The sequence below is a fragment of the Amblyomma mixtum genome, chromosome 9 (assembly GCF_055824585.1).
Source record: "Amblyomma mixtum isolate Tamu chromosome 9, ASM5582458v1, whole genome shotgun sequence".
In the NCBI taxonomy this organism is placed as follows: domain Eukaryota; kingdom Metazoa; phylum Arthropoda; class Arachnida; order Ixodida; family Ixodidae; genus Amblyomma; species Amblyomma mixtum.
The window spans coordinates 90,403,686-90,420,407 of NC_143020.1; the positions used below are offsets into that span (position 1 = coordinate 90,403,686).

At 48.6% G+C, this 16,722-nt stretch overlaps 1 pseudogene; it reads right to left on the reverse strand.

Moving 5' to 3' along the window:
- Positions 1-622: 622 nt before the first annotated feature.
- On the reverse strand, positions 623-13,908 carry LOC149330079 (uncharacterized; annotated as a pseudogene).
- Positions 13,909-16,722: the final 2,814 nt, after the last annotated feature.

Sequence of the window (16,722 nt, forward strand, 5' to 3'; positions counted from 1 at the left end):
GCCTACATACACATGGCCACAAAACAAGGGAATCAGTACGCGATTTCTTCAGCACAAGAAACGAACTGCTCTTGATGATTTATGGTGCAACCAACTTGTCTTGATTTACACTATATTAGCACGAAGTAGGTTCTATATTGCTTACGACTAAAACCAACAGTGTCTTTATATTTGTTGAGAAAAACGGGAAGATTATGAACCAAGGATTGGAATTTGTAGTCTGTTCTAAAATGCGCCTGTTCTAATAAATTACTCCCCCGTACCCTTGAAAACAATATCAGGCCTTCACCTCGCTGTTTGTTGTAGGCTTTTCTTTATCTCGTTCATGTCGGCTTTTTTGCTAATCGCTGCATTGGGGGTAGAGATTTTTTTCCAGAACCGTGGTGATAGCCCACGCGCATGGTGTCACAGATAAGTGAATCTACATAAACTCATCTCACAGTCCGTCCTGTACAGAGGCCGGCGGCTGCACTTTCCACTGTAGTGCTTGTTCGCTTGGTTGTGGTGCGGGAATCTGTTCGGGAGGGGTATGCAACCCTCAGAATATGGGGTCTCTAGGGTCTCTTCTGCAGGTGCGTCTGCAGGTGTTTGTCAAGGCGGTCCTCCATTTCGCAGTGAGGACCTAGCCGCCGTGCTGCACTGTGCGGTGATGGTTCTGGCTCCAACCACGGATGAAGCGAAGCCCGCAGTCGACGCACTTGAACGGGTCCTCCCCTGAGTGGACCAGCTGGTGGTCGAAGAGATGAGTCCGCTGTGTGAACCTTTGCCCGCATTCTTGGCACTGAAAAGCCCACTTGCTCGTGTGGGTCCGTTTATGTCTGTTCAAATCGCCTGTGTGATGGAAAAGAGACCGGAATGACGAGTTGTGGCACACTAAGCGAGACTGCCTGCTAGCCGGCTCACAGGAGGGAAATAACCATTGCAGTACACAAACACCACATGCGGCCATTCAGTTGCACGTAGCAGCGTTTACAGGGCTTCGAAAGAAGCGCAAAACTGCGGCCACTTCGACGAGAGAGCATAGAAAACTTTGATCGGCAATTTTGAAGCGAAAAACTTCACTAGACTCGTCAACACCGCGCTTCGCGTGGGCCACCCCTGGGCGCCGCCGTGGCGCGCCCTTTCCCTCCTCGCCACCGGTTTACCCTTCGCCGCTGCCGCGCGGTATCCTCCGCAGTCCCAAGAGAAGGTTATTTCGCAAGGCGTTGCGGTAACGCGTAAGCGGCGGCGGCGGCCGTAGACGAGGCGCAGACATTCGCCATGGAAGGAAGAAAAGAAGACCCAGAAGTGATAGCCAGGGAGTTGGCTCAAAATCTACTGTGCTATCGTGGTGCTCCCAGTGCCTTGTGCGCGAACTGCGACAGCCATGACGTCAAACAAAGCATAAATGCAGCTTTCCGCTTGTGTATCGAGGCTTAACCAGAGCTAAGCCACTGTGAATTTTTTTCTTTGCATTATATCTTAGAGAAAAATAACTTAAGAAGACACACGCATGTGTAGGTGTTTGGAAAAAGCAGAAATAGGTTGCCCGCGAAAGTTCTTTGCCAGGCATTGGGAGTTGGCAGCGATAGAGAATGCGAAGATGTGAACACTCTAGTCCAAGAATTTGCCGACTCGCTTCCATGCGCAGCGACTGTAATGGTGCCTCTCTGTGTCGCACCTGCAACTACAGGCGCGTCTACACAACTTCCGCTTCTGGACTCAGCGATTTCTGATTTCACGTCGGATATTCCTACTCGAATGGCTTGATGCCTCCGTAACGGCGCAAACCGTCGCATCCGTTTAAACGCTGCGTCGAACACTTCTTCCTTCTGAGGGATGTCAGAAGGCACGACAAATTCCCCATACGGTGCGGCGACATGCAATCTGTTGTAATTGCTCATTTGCCTCTTGAATGAACAGCAGACTAAGTTATCGCACTCCTTTTTTTATTGCGAAAGCAATACTACTTGCACTTTCAGGCCTTTGCCGTGCCGCGGCGGTGACCACCATTGACCTTCATTTGACCTTGATTGCATTAAATTGTATTAGATTGGATTAGATTAGATTAGACTGGATTGGATTGGACTGGATTGGATTGGATTGAATTAGATTAGATTAGAGTACATTGGATTGGATTGGATTGGATTGGATAACCGATGCATCACCGCAAGTCTAACCACAAGCACCACCACCAGCTACACTACCAGCTGAACCATGGCGTAGGTACGGATAGTGCTTTCGCAATTACCGGGCTTAACCAAGCTAAGACACTGCGAATTTTTTGCGTAGAGAAGCGAAGTGCTTGGAAACGCTGTATTTATATGAAGTCGTGTGGCCAAAGAGCGCCAAACATTGGCCGATGTCCGCTTCATTCTAAAGCCACCACTGTTGGCGATCTATACCAAAAATGAATAGCAAAGCTTATTGCAAAGTCAATACTCGGCTTACTTGTGATCGCTGGAGTAAGGAAACAAGGCGCAGCGGCACCTTCCGCGTGGACTAGTCTGATTCTCGATCTCCCGGTGCTCTCCCAGTCGATTTTTCCCAAAGGACAGTTCGTTGCATGTGCCACAGGCGAACACAATCGGTGAAGTGGGTGAATTGTTTCCATCCTAGTGGGGCGAACCGACTGAGAACTAACACCTTCCAAACAAATAATTTTAACTCTCCTATCGCAGCGCGCACTGTTATTCATCAGTCATCACTGGCACAGAATATATCAGCAAGAAAAAGCGCAACTGTATCTGCGACTTCCTCTCTGCACTTTTTATACTTTGTAATGTTGCTTCTATCATTTACTGTCACAACTGCGCACATAAACCTGAAAAAAAGAATGGTGTACTGTCGACGTGCTTCGCCATGACTGTGGTTTCCTCTTCATCATTTTCGTGTTTGTCGCTTTGAATTCAATAAATCTTTTTCCTTGATAAACATTTTGTGTTGTTTGATATTGAATTATCGATTACATTGTCAAGTAGCCGGCACTGCTGTACGGGCTCGGCGCTTCAAGGTGTAGTGTAAACAAAATTCAATCGAAAAAAAAATATACTGCTTGCACTAAGTTTTCTCTTTTATTCTTACGTATTACTTTTATAATGACTAGGGCATGCGGTTTACGGAAACAAGACGAAAGTGTTTTGAAAGGGTCCATTTATCAGCATACCGATTAAAAGTGCTCACGATCTTTTGACCTTAGGCATCAAGGAAGTAGGCACGATTGGAAACAGACATTTCGCTATTAGGCCTCTGGGACATGAAGGTTACGGTGCCCCACGGTGCCCCACGCCAATTGCTGACGTACCGCGGCCGCTACTTTTTGTCCCGGGTAGTTGACGACATACTCCGGTCCTGTTCCACGCAACATAAACTCACTACAGCGTACCATCCTCAAACGAACGGGCTTACCGAGCGCCTGAATAGGACCCTCACTGACATGCTATCTATGTACGTCGCACCCGACCATCGTGATTGGGACACTGCCTTGCCCTAGATAACATTTGCTTACAATTCATCGCGGCATGACACCATGGGCTATTCGCCTTTCTATCTTTTGTATGGCCGGCATCCTGCGTTGCCATTGGATACACTCCTGCCGCCTTCTTCGGCCTCGACCACGGTGTACGCACGTGACGCCATCGCTCAAGCAACCTAGGCCGGCGAAATCACCCGCGACCGGCTCACCGCCTCCCAGGCCTACCAGAAGTCAGTTTACGACCGCCGACATCGCCCAGTACACAACACGCCAGGATGACTCGTCCTCGTTTGGTATCCCTCTCGCCGTGTCGGCCTTTCAGAGAAACTCCTACATCAGTATAAGGGCCCTTACCGCGTGCTCCGTCAGGTGACCGACGTGACTTATGAGATTGCCCCCCTCGATCCTCCGTCGTCACCCCCCCCCCCCTGCCTCTGACGTTGTTCACGTGGTTCGCCTCAAGCCGTACCGTGCACCTGCTACGTCTTCCACTTAGCATCGGGACGATGCTTTCGCCGCCGGGAGTTGTGTCAGTGGACAACGAAGAAGACAGTGCTGGGCTCGTGCGCGGAGCGCGAGGAGGACGAAGTGTGATCTGTGCGCTGTTGCCCGTTTGATTGATCTGCTGTCAGCATCCCTCAGTGACTACTCCTTGTGTGTCTACATTTACGTAACAATATTCTTGTTTAACTGACACAAGCCCAATGCGCACTGCTGGCTTCGTGCGCACTTCAAAATTATAGATATACAGTACGCATCTATCATATTCTAATTGTGTGTTTAGGACATACCAAAAATTAAATTAACCATTGATATTAAATAACAAAACAGACGTTTTGACTGAGTTCCCAGGGCTTTAACATACTACTTAACATCACGAACAACATCACTTTTAATCTCTTTTTCATAGCTTTCTCACTGATATAGGCTCTAGAATATTTGAAGTTGATATGCATGAAATTGCTCCTCTTTTTGTCTGAGAAATATGCAGACATTGCCAAAAATAAATGAATTTAATAATCAGGCGGACATTGGCACGTGGCTATGTTACCGCACAGACGTACATGTTGACGGCCGGCAAAAGGCTGATGGGGGGCCAAAGCTAGTTACTGGCTTTACTTGTGGCGTCAAACTGCAGAAGAAACAGTGCGGCAACCATAGCAGCAAGCATGCACGATGTTCGCGGGAGATGAAAATGAAGGTCCCTCTCGACAGCGTTCACTTTATAGCCAGTAAAGAGGTGTGGAGGTAAGAAGACTTTCACTTCCAACGGAAGTGATAAGGGTCCGTACCGACGGTGATAAAGAGAGGCCATAAGCACAGAAGCGGAACATGCGTGTCACGGCTAACTACCAGAGGGGATATTTTTCTTTATAAGAAACAATTCAAATCGCGACTTTGTTATCACAACCACTGTGAATATATTTTTCTTTAGAAAAAGAAAACTGATTTTGAGGGCTACCGTCAGTGGCGGGACGTTCTACAGTATCCCGTACGCCAGCTCGGTAGTTCTTTGCAGGAGCAGACGATGACAGTCTTGCGCTGCCGAATACACTACCAGAGAAAATGTTTCTCCAAGAGGTCCTGCGATTATTGCGCAGTGACACGCGCTTGAAATGTCTCATGCTGCACTTCCTACTCTCGTCATTGTCCGCGGTTATGTCTAGCACACAGAAATCACATTTTAAAGGGAGTAGGAAAAATGAGAGCCCTCGCCTTTTTAATGTTTCTCCGCGGACTTGGTATAACAGTTGCCACTGATCAGAGGTGCACGGACGTTCTTTACCGCGCGCTAAAAAGCATCCAAGTCCACTTTTTTTCCACCGGCCCCGTAAAACGTACCTTAACTAATTTGTTGCCTTCTATACAAAAGATCCCCATTGTGCGCTCAGTAGCTTTGCCGTATAGCTATCACGGGAGCACAGTTTCTATCAAATCAGCCGAGAAAAAGCCTTCTACGAGACAACAGATAAGCCGCCAGGGACCGGTCTTCATTTCAGTAGCCGCAGGCTAACCCCGCGCGCGAGCTGCTTACCTTCCTCGCACACCTAGCCTCCCCCCTTTCACCTCACGTGGGCCCGATGGACCGCTCCACCAACCTCTCTACCGCCCACCCTCTGGCCGCTCCTCGCCGCCCACATTCGACACATCCAAGGGACACGTGGCCCCACTCCGCCACCGCCGATGAATAACGCCCACCAAACGGGCAAGTAAGAAGGCTCGGACTTGAGCTGAAAAATAAAAGTTACCTCTCTCTCTCTCTGCTTGATTAGTCAGTCTCTACCTGAAGTTGCTAAAGTGGCACCTCTTTGGCCGTAGGTTCTGCATGATCTCTTAAGCAATCTATCGCTTCCGTTTGACTGAAGTTTTTCCCGAGTGACAATGCTACTCACTGAAATATAAATTAAACAGTTGGTACTACAGGGCTGTAGTTTACAATGTGGCATGCTACTTGAACATTTTATGCCACACCACATTTTCAGGGATTAGTCGCGCAGAACCACCAGCAAGATATCCGTGCAAAAGCGTATCGTGCTAGCGATTTGCTATAGAAGTATGCTGATAAAACGGCTCGCACGCGCTGACTCGCTCGCCCACGAAGCCTACCACAGGGGAACTGAGAGGCGCGGTTACTTGTGTCTTAATTCTCGAAAAAGCCTCACGCGAGCGAAACGCGTGTGCGAACAGGCCAGCATATAATGGAGGGTGCACTGCTCGTTTGTCTAGACAGCGCTCTGCCCGCTCTGTCACAGTGTGCTGTCAGTGATACTGGCACCGTTTTTGTCGTCTACCCATTTTACCTCAGGCCTGTACATGCGTCATACATATAGGCGACAAAGTGCTCCAAAGACGCAGGACTTCGACTTGCTTTCTGTTCCTCTTGAATTACTCCCTGTAGGTCCCAAAGTGGTGGCTCGGTGGTTACGGCGCTGGGCTGCTGGCCCGGAAGACGCGGGTTCGATCCCGACCTAGGCGTCCGAATTTCGATGAAGGCGAAATTCTAGAGGCTCGTGTGCTGTGCTATGTCAGTGCACGTTAAAAAACTTCAGGTTATCGAAATTTCTGGAGCCCTTCACTACGACGTCCCTCATAGCCTGATTCGCCTTTGGGACGTTAAACCCCAATAAACCAACCAACGTATACAGCGAAGAAAGTACCAGAGCTTCACTTCGGTGTTTGCTGCGTTTTATTTTATTTCGTTCACTATAACTTTAAGTACTATATCTTTTTTCGGAGGTTCCCATGCGCTGGCTTCTTCGTTGCTGGTCGTTGCGTTTCCTTTTTTTTTCTGTCGAACCGAGGAGCAAGCGCACGTGTATGGCGTCACTGATCCTTGATTTCATATAAGCGCATATCATAGTGTGCCCTCTGCAGATCCTACCGGAGGCTACACTTCCCACTCTCGTACTTCTTCGCTTGGCTCTGGTGAGGGGAACCTCTTCCGGAGCGGCATGCGAGCTGGCGTTGGATCTCTCCTCGGGACGCGTTTTCCTTTCCGAAGTGACGACAAACTAATGAGCTAGACGTGCCACATAAAGTGTGCTGCTGTGTGCGGTGACGACTAAGGATGGCCGCACTGCTTAAGTGGCATCTACAAACAGCGCACTGGTGCGGCTTCACCCCTAAGCGAACCAGCTGGTGGACGAGGAGATGGTCTCGCCGTTTGAATTTCCGGCCGCATTGGTCGCCCTGCAAAGCCGCTCGCGAGTGTGGGTCAGTGCATGCCTTTTTAAATGGCCTCTGTAAGGGAAAAGAGAACAGAATGAGGAGAAGTAGCGCACTCAGCAAGACAGCCTCATAGCCGGCTCAGATGAGGAAGAGGAACCGCTCCATAAACACACGAGGCCTTTCACCTATGCGTAGCAGGGTTGATATGGAGCGAAAGAAGCGTCTACTGCAGCCAGTTGGCCCAGCGGCTACTGACATGACGTAGGATAATGAAGCCCTGATCAGCGCTTAAAAATTTGTCTCTTCTCTTACCGTACGTATCAGATAAAATTACACAATAAGTCACAACGCATCTATTGGTCTTTGAAACCGCCGAAATATGTCGGGCGCTCGAGTTCTTTGCAAGCCACTGGACTTAGCAACGAAGGGGAACGCGAACACACAAACCTCTATTAGCTGATTAGCTTCCATGCGCAGCGACGCTAGTGCCGAGTACCTGGTCGGGGGAAATTTTGTACCCAGTAGAAAGCCGGTGGGTACTCGGCGTTATCGGGGTTCGAACGCGAGGCGGATGCGAGGGGGATGCTCTACTACAAGGCCACCGCTTCGGCCAAGGAGATAACTCGGCTGGGTGACGTAACCACTCGCATACATTTAGGGCAAACAGCTTCTGGTGGTGTGTGCATGGTCAAAACGAAATAATTAGGACAGAGTATCCCGCCTGTCTGAGGACGGCCAAAATAGGCCCAGGTGTGTGTTGCCTCCGGTCACCTAGCTCCGATTGGATGATGCAACAGCTTTTCAAGGTCGCCACACAAAGACATGAAAATCGCTTTATCCGTACCCACTAGTACGCGCCACGTGTCTTCCGTTCGATGAATTCGCTCCTCGCCGTCAGCGCCCGCGTCGTGATTTCTGCGCGAGCTCCGAACCCGAGACCTCCGCTGCCGGTCGAGGACTCGGGTGGACCTTCATGGAAGCCCTCGTTGTCGTGGCTCACGGCGTTGTGCACCTCGGGCGGGTTCTAGGACGAAGATGTGGCCGCAGCGGCCGGAGTACCATGATCCTGCGAAGACATCGAGGCCGGCGGCGCGCCGTGCGGCTTGGCCAGGCTTACGGGCGTCGCGTAGTACGGCTCCTTCACCGCCGTCAGCGACATGTAGCTTAGGTCTTCGTTGGGGTCGGCGCCCGGACTCTCGAGAACCTTGATCTCCGGCACGTCCAGGTCGTGGTTGTCCAGGCACCGTGTGGCCGAGCTGGAGCCACTGCTCACGTCATCGTCGCAGTCCTTGTAGTTGAGCACCGGGTTGAGGTGGCCGATGGTGGAGTTAGCGTTGATCATGCCGTAGCCCTTGGCATTCGAGCAGAAGCGCTTGAACACCACGCACAGCCCGATGAGCGATATACTGATGCCCACGAAGAGCACAATGCCTAGGATGATTCTGAAGATCGAGATTCTGGCGTCTGAAGATCTGAGATTCTGGCGTCGGCTGCTTGTGCTATAGCGCTGCGGTCAACAGCAGGAATGGTGTACCTTATCTGGCAAGGGTAGAACGGATTCGATTCCATGCGCAGTTACACTAGTGGTGCCCCTATGTGTAGCACCCGGGTACCACTTCACTACTTTCCTTTCTGAGTGCGATTTCCGGTTCCTTCTGGGATCTCCCCATTAGTGCGGGTCGATGCGTCTCAGTAACGATGCGAACTATCGCAGCCGTATAAACACAGGTCCAATCGTTTGTTCCTTTTGAAGAAAGACGATAGCCACTACAGCTTCACTGTGGAAAACGGTTACATGAAATCAGATTTAACAGCGCGTTTCCCTCGCGAACGAAAGGATGACTAAGTTATCAGACGCCTCCACTTGCTTGGGCAATCGAAATGCTTGAAAACGCTTGGTACTGTGGGTTTATTGGTTTCTAGCGTGTGCGTGAAAGTGCCAAATATTGGTTGATGTTCGCTTGAGTCTAACGCCATAATATAGGCTTCTTATACCAAAAACCAGAAGCAAAGCGCAATACAGAGTAAAACCTCGGCATACTTGTTATCGGTGGAGAAAGGGCCCGAGGAGCAGCGGTGCCTTCGTTGCTGCCTCAGCGGATGCTTGTTCAGCCGCTGCTCCTCCAAAACGACATCTTTTAGGGAACAAGTCGCCGCATGTGTCGCAGCGGGACACCGTGGGTGAACCGGATGAAATGGTTCCATTCATGGAAGGCAAACGCACAGGGGCACGATCATCTAACGGACGACGAACATTAGGCTGCTCTTTCATCACAGTCTGAACTTTTAATCGCCAATCATCCTAAGCACTCAAAGGACGACAGAAGGCGCGCAATTGTGGTCGCCACTCGCTCATTCCTTTCTTTATACTTTGTAATAGTGCCTGTATAATGTTACTACCAAAACTGCACACGTATATTAGAAAAAAGAACAACACATGTTTAAGACGTTTTGTCTTATCTGTAGTTTGCAATTCTTCGCAGCCGTGTTTGTGATTTTCAGTTCAAAATTCTTGCAAGGAATGATTAGTTTCTGTTGTCTTATATTAACTATTGCATCATCTAAATCGTGTCTCCTCCTGTAGCAGGTCAGCACTCCGAGGTGCGCTGTAGCTAAAACTATAATAAAAGTACTGCTGTTCGCACAGTGTTTGATTTTTTTCTCTAACCATATCAATTTTGTAATGACTATGCGAAGTTACATAAGCCAGCAAGACGCCTGGCTGTTTATATGCCCCAAATTACCGCGATACCAGTTAAAAAAATTATTGTAAGAAGAAGATAGGGACGAATCAGCACTCCCGTGCTTCGCCGTCATCGCTGGTTGTTAGAGCGCGAGCTTTCAGTTTCTGAGGAAGTAAGCAGGTTTACATGCTGACATGCTGTAATAAACATCAGGGGACATGAAGAACATTATATTATTGGTTAACCGACAGATACACAATGCGCAGTACTGATTTCATGGCCCCTCTAATAAAAATAAATGTCACACATCTATATCATTCCCATCACGGATGAATGATATGCAGCAAGAAAAGAAGTCATCATTGATATTAATTTGCAATGTCTGCTTCCTTCAACTACTCATGACACTTAATAATGCTTACCTGGTTTAAGAGGTATATTTTTATTTCATTTGGTTTTATTTTTTATCTACCATTATAATGACTCATGTGGCTGTAAGCTACTCCTGTAACGATACCAATATCCTGTGTTCACTTTTGTTCGCCAAGAAGCAAAGCTCTAATGCAGCCTATGGATGGCATGCACACCTCGCAATCTTACAGTTACGGGCTCAGTTCCCGCACCTTTTAAGAAGTTTTATATTTCGTTGAACCCACAACAGCACGCCGCATAAGCCCCACGCAACGGATCCGAAAGATGGCCTGAAGGGAGAGCTTCCGAGACGTGTCGCTGTATTTCCTGCCTGAAATGCGGCTTAAGGAATGATCGTGGTTCCGGTCGACAGGGCAGCAGACACAAATGACGGGCGACCTCCTGGCACACAAACTGCTTGATTTCGCCAGAAAGGCGATAGGGTTTAATGTTGATGACGGATCAAAACACGCCACTTGGGTAGCTCGTCAAATCTCTACAAAGTTCGTAGACCTTCGCAATGGCAGTCGGACTTTTTGCAATGGCCGTGTTGAAGGCGTCATCATCGGTACCTTTCAGTACGTGCCTAATCTTATCTACACCCGCTATATTTGGGTTGAAGCGTTTCCATAAGTCAACGCTGTCCTCGATGTAACTGTTGAAGCTTTCTCCTGCCTGCATGCTGTGATCACGAGCGTAGACGCTTCGAAGCACGAAATTTGCGAACGGCAGGACGGCCGGATACTCCAGGAAAGTTGGTCTTGAAGGTAGGCCAGGTGGTGATGCCTGAATCACGGTTCCAATAGGACGTTTTTGCCAACATCAGTTAAGTAGAATATTACGGGCTTAAGCCTGAGAGTATCATCACAGTTGTATTGCCGGATCCCCCGTTCAGACGCTGAAAGCCTGTCCTAGACACCTTGGCCGTAGCTGGTACTGAAGATAGTGGAATCTCGCTGATGTAAGGAGTAAGAACAGGCGACAGGCGGATGCGGGGCCTGGCGCTGCTGACTTGTCACCGCCACGGGAACGGACACCGTGCGACTGCGGAGTTCCAGGGCGGTGTCGGAGGTGCCGATCGTGGCGCCTTCACCAAGTGAATAGTTGATTGTTGGTGGGTCAAGGCGAGCAACGCAGGCAGCAGTCAGGTAGCACCTGTAGAATGTAGCCAGCCAAAGTAGCAGGGTAAGCCAGAGACTCGCGCTCTAGCCACCAGCGGCGACGATGAGGCGCGAGAGTGCTGAGTTGTCCCCATCTTCTTCTTACAATGAGCAGTTTTAAGCGTTATCCCGATAGTTTGGAAGATCTAAACGGCCAGCCATCTTGATCGCATAGACCCTTTCACATAGTCATTAAAAATTGATATCGGCAGATAAAAGAGCAAACATTGAGGAGTTTTCCTTTCATTCCACCTTGGAGCGCTGAGGCGTTACAGCGGGGGAAGGGATTTTGATGATGCAATAGATAACATCTGACAACACAAACTGTTCATAACTTGATAAAATTTTTGTCTGGAAATGAAAACGACGACTGTGAAAAATTGAACACTATAGATAAGACAAAGCATTTCGACCATCTGCGGTTCTTTTCCTAGTATACGCGTGTACTTTTGGTAGTAATATGATAGAGGAAACATTAAAATTATAAAGAGAGGAAACAGGCAGTGGCGACTATTGCGCGCCTTCTGTCGTGCATGTGCCGCCTGGGGCCGTTGGCCATTGAGAGTGCATGCAGGCTGTGATGAAACAGCAGGCGCGGGAGTTTGCCCTCCAAGAATGGAACCCCTTCAACCGCTTCACACGTTTTGTTCCCCTGCGAGACATGCGGCGACCTGCTCCCCAGAAAAGAGGCTTTGGATGAGCACCGGCTGAGCAAGCATCCGAAGATGCAGCAACGAAGGCACCGCTGCTCCTTGTGCCGTTACTCCACCGATAGCACGTAAGCAGAGGTTTGACACTGCATTGTACTTTGCTATCAATTCTTCGTTTAGGACGCGAAAAATAGTGGCGTTAGACTTAAGCGAACGTCCACCCATATTTGGCGCACTTTGAGACTCAGCTACATATAAAGAAAACTGCCAGGACACTTTGCCAACTGAAATGTTGAGAGGGGAAAGCCGAGAACGCTATTTCGTGACGGCTTCCGGTGGATGTAACATCACACCCTTCCCGTGGCTTTCTATATACCCAAGTTATAAATATTTCGGGGATCTTAGTGTTAGTTACGCTTAATTACACTGTAGTGTAGGACGTCTTGGAAGGCGCTGCGTCGCGAACGGCTAGCGGTAGGTCTCGGTTCAGTCCCGAGGCAGCGATCAGTCCCAGCGGCAGCGATCAGCGGACACGCACGAGCATCGGCGCCGCTGTCTTCGTCCTCTTCTTCCTTACGCCAGCCGCCCAAAGTTCGGGAGCCGAAGGCCTGTCTTAGAACAGATTTTTCTATCTAATTTCAAACAAATCCGACGTTTTTTCGACAATTACGTGACAATTTCCCCTATTCCCTGATGACTTCCGGTGGATGTGCCGTGGAATTGTTCCCTTGGCTGTATTGACGTCCGTGTTTTTCGACGCAATTTCGACATATTTGCCTGTAGTTAGTGAACTAATTACTGTACAGTTATCAAGCCTTGCTTCTAGGTTCATATTTTCTTTCTCTATCTGAAGTGTTCATTAGTTTCCTTCTATCGTTTTTACTTCCCGAGTTAAATGCGTGTGACAAGCTTTGTTAACGGACGGACGACAGTATGAGCCATTAGAGGTGTTTTCTCTTTAATACGCCCGTAACACCGAGTGTTTTCAAGCATTTCGCTTCTGTAAGCACAGGGAAGAGAGTGCGATAACTTCGTGTTCACTTCGTTCAAGAGTCAAATGCGCTGTTAAATCTGATTGCACGTCTTCGCATTCCATGGCGAAGCAGTCATATACTTTCGTCTTCATTCGAAAGAAATGTTACTCAAGCAGCGCTTTTATGGCAGCGACGGTTCACGTCGTAGAGCAGTCTTATCGACCTGCACTAACTAATAAGGTGATTCGAGAATACTCCGTAAACCGCAGCCAGAAACGCAAGTGGTTAAGCAGCGCCCGTTTGCTACGCATGGAATCGAAGTGGCGAATAGTGTGTTCACTTGTTGGCGTTGCCTGGCGGTGCGATGTGCAGTGCTTGGCAGTGAACTTGAGTGCGCGACGTTTATCGGCGGTTTCTAAGTATCAGTACATGTGTGCACCATATTTTGTCATTTTATCTTATACGTGATTTAAAAGAAAAGATATGCGTTTGACAGGGCTGATCAAAGATTCATCATGTTGCTGCATGGCAGTCGCTTCTGCAACATCTGGTTGCGATACGCTTCTTTCGTAGCCACGTAAGCGTTAATACAAGTAGGTGAAAGGCCTGCCGTGGTGTTTGTATGATGGAATGGGTATTTCACTCTTCCTCCGCTCAGCCACCGATGAGTTTTTCTTATTAAGTGTGCCAGTTCGCCCCTTCTGTTATCGTTGCCCTCACAGAACCGATTTCAAGAGACACGCACGGATCCACAATGGCGAGCGGCCTTTCGTGTGCGGCGACTGCGGGAAAGGTTTCAAACGGCGAGACGCACTCGTCGCCCATCGGGTAGTCCACACCGGGGAGAAGCCGTACGAGTGCCGCGACTGCAGACGCTGTTTCAGCAATTCTGGCAACCTCAGTCATCACCGCAGCGCACAGCACCCTTCTAAAGACACGCCTAGGCCTTTTTGTCCTAGCTGCAAAAAAAGCTTCTCCCGGATGGACCACCTTATGAGACACATGAAGACGCACCCACAGGAGAGACCCCACACCAGCTCCCATGCCGCTCCGGAAGAGCTTCCCTCACCAGACCCATGCGAAGAACTACGAGCGTGGGAACTGCAGCCTCTGGTACCCTTTGCAGATGACTTCCTGTGATCGCACCGTGGTTCGATCGAAGAAACTGAACCCCTACGCAACAGGCGGCAATTAAGAAGCAGTGCTGAAGTAGGTTGGTTGCGAAGCCAACATGAAGAAAATAAAGAAAAAACATGCAACGGCGGAGTGAAGCCCCGCTATTTACTTCGCTGGTATGGGGAGTAATTCTAGACCAATAGAAAGCGTATCGAAGTCCTACGCCTTTGGAGCGCTCTGCCTACTTTATGTATGACGCATGCACAGGCCTGAGGAAAAATGGGCAGACCACAAATACGTTACAGACAGCACTGTGAAGGAGCGTGCAAGGTGTGCAGATAAACGCACGGTGCACCCTTCATAATAGACACCTTTAGCACACCATGTAACGTTTTACCGCTAGCGTCACCGGAGTACCGGAAGCCCGCCAACCACCAATGCGCATGATCAGGTCGCTTCGAATGCGCCAGGTACCGGGCAGCCGCACGCACTCTTGCCGCATCGGGACCAATCAACGCGTGCTCATTGGCGGTTGGGGGAATTCCGGGACTCCGGTAATGGTAACGGTAACACAGTACACGATATTCTACAGGTGTCTAATATGCTCGCTTGTACGCACGCGCATTTCTCTCGGGTGCGGTGTTTTCGAGAATTCAACCGCAAGGAGCCGCCTCTCACATCCAATATGGCAGGCTTTGGTGGAAAAGGAGTTTGCGCACACGAGCGTTTTTATTAGTATACCTGTAGTACAAATCTCTGGCACGTCACACCTAAGCTTCGAGCATATCCTGCCTGTTATTCTGCGCTATCAATCCGCGAAAGGCCGGTGTGGCGCAAAATGTTCGCGCTTTGAGCGTTATCTCAAACTGAGAGCAACGGCGTGACAGTTATTTCTCGAGCACAGGCCTCGATATTCACAGGAGACGACAGCTCTGCACGAGACTCTGTCGAATATTCATTTCACTGAGTAGCTTTTTTACATGGGAATAACTAAACTACATTGAAACAGAAGTCGCAGGTTACTTTAGACGGCATGCAGAACCGACACGAAACTAAGTGCTAAACTGTAAACAGAAAAGCACCCGTATAGCAGTAACTGGCTCGTGACGTAGCGCAATCCCGAAGGGGTGGTTAGCTACTCCTCAAAACAGGAGTATATAGTCTACTACTATGTTTAGGAGGTATTGGGGTAGTGCTAGAAGGAGTAAAGTGCTACCGCTCTCTAGAGAAGAGTTGATCTTTTACTAAATGTTGAGATCTCATGGGAATGATCATGACAATAATAGAAGTATAATATACTCTTTTGCAGCTGATTTTATAGTACATTTAAGGAGTGTGTGCCTGTTCTTTTTAAGTAGCTTTTACTCTAAATTTCTGTAGGCGTTTGCCTTACTATAAGGTGGCATTTACGATTCCCAGAGCAGTAAACATTACTTGGTGAAGAAGGCAATTTTGAAATGCAGTACTCCTGTGGAAGCCTCATTTAGACTTTTGTGTTCAAGAATGAATGCGTCAGTAAAATTACAGTGTCGAATTTCAAACAGTAGTTTTATTGTGTACAAAAAATTGGAGCCAAGTGTCCGGCAAGTTTCTTTCGATGTTTGCAGAGAACCAACGCCTTGTCCCCCGTAGGAAAGAACAGTGTTTCTTTGACCCGCGCTCTCTTTGGTTATCCGATTTGGAACACCCAAACGAATGAACATAGAGATGCCACTTTTGCAAGCATGCAAGGAGGGAGCCTTGAAAAACTTCGTTGTCAGCATGCAAGAATATCATGCTATCGTTGGTTAGAAGGCACGACGACAAAGCAGGCTTCTCCTGAAAGAAATATTAGAAAAAGAAAGTAAGCTCGCATAAGCAATTACAACACAAAACTTGATGTATGAGGTGCTTCAAGTGTAATCTAAGTCAAGTTTACACAAGGAATTCAGAGGACATTTCTCTATAAGGTAGGCATTGTTAAAGTTTAAACATTTTTCAGGGCAAAACATTAGCTATAGCAGTACATAGTAGCTGATACACTAGTTAGTATATATCTGAACCCTTTCGGATGACAGAGTCTGAACAGAGTTTTCAGAGTACCACAAGTTGCACCGAAAACCGCTTTCGTAACCCTTAATGAAATACGGCAGAAGGAAATCAGCGTCGATCGAGAACCTTTTCCCTATAACGCATAAAACTTCAATAATGAAATGGTCTCGCCGGGCCGTTTGCGCATTCGTAATGCCTTCGGTTGCTGGCCTGTACTGAGAGGATCATTGCGGCAATTTGTTTTCACTGGTAAGAAGGTTCGTCACGCGTTCCAGATACAAGATCAAAAGTGCTTCGTGAGATCGGAGTATGCAAAAAAAAAAAAATACTGCGCTCTGCACGGACGCAACGCACAGACGCATTGCACACACGAAGTTTGCACGGAATTTCCTTGCTGGAAAGAGCCCCAGCCGCACATTCTGAGGGCGTTGTCATTCTGTGTATGGGTGAAAAGCACGGTAAGGGCGATTAGCGCAGGAGTGGGAGCGGTTCTGTTTTAAAGCGAAAGCTTTACTACTTCGACTTTCAGCCTTTGCCGTGGCGCGGCGGTGCCACCATTGACCTTTAGTTGAC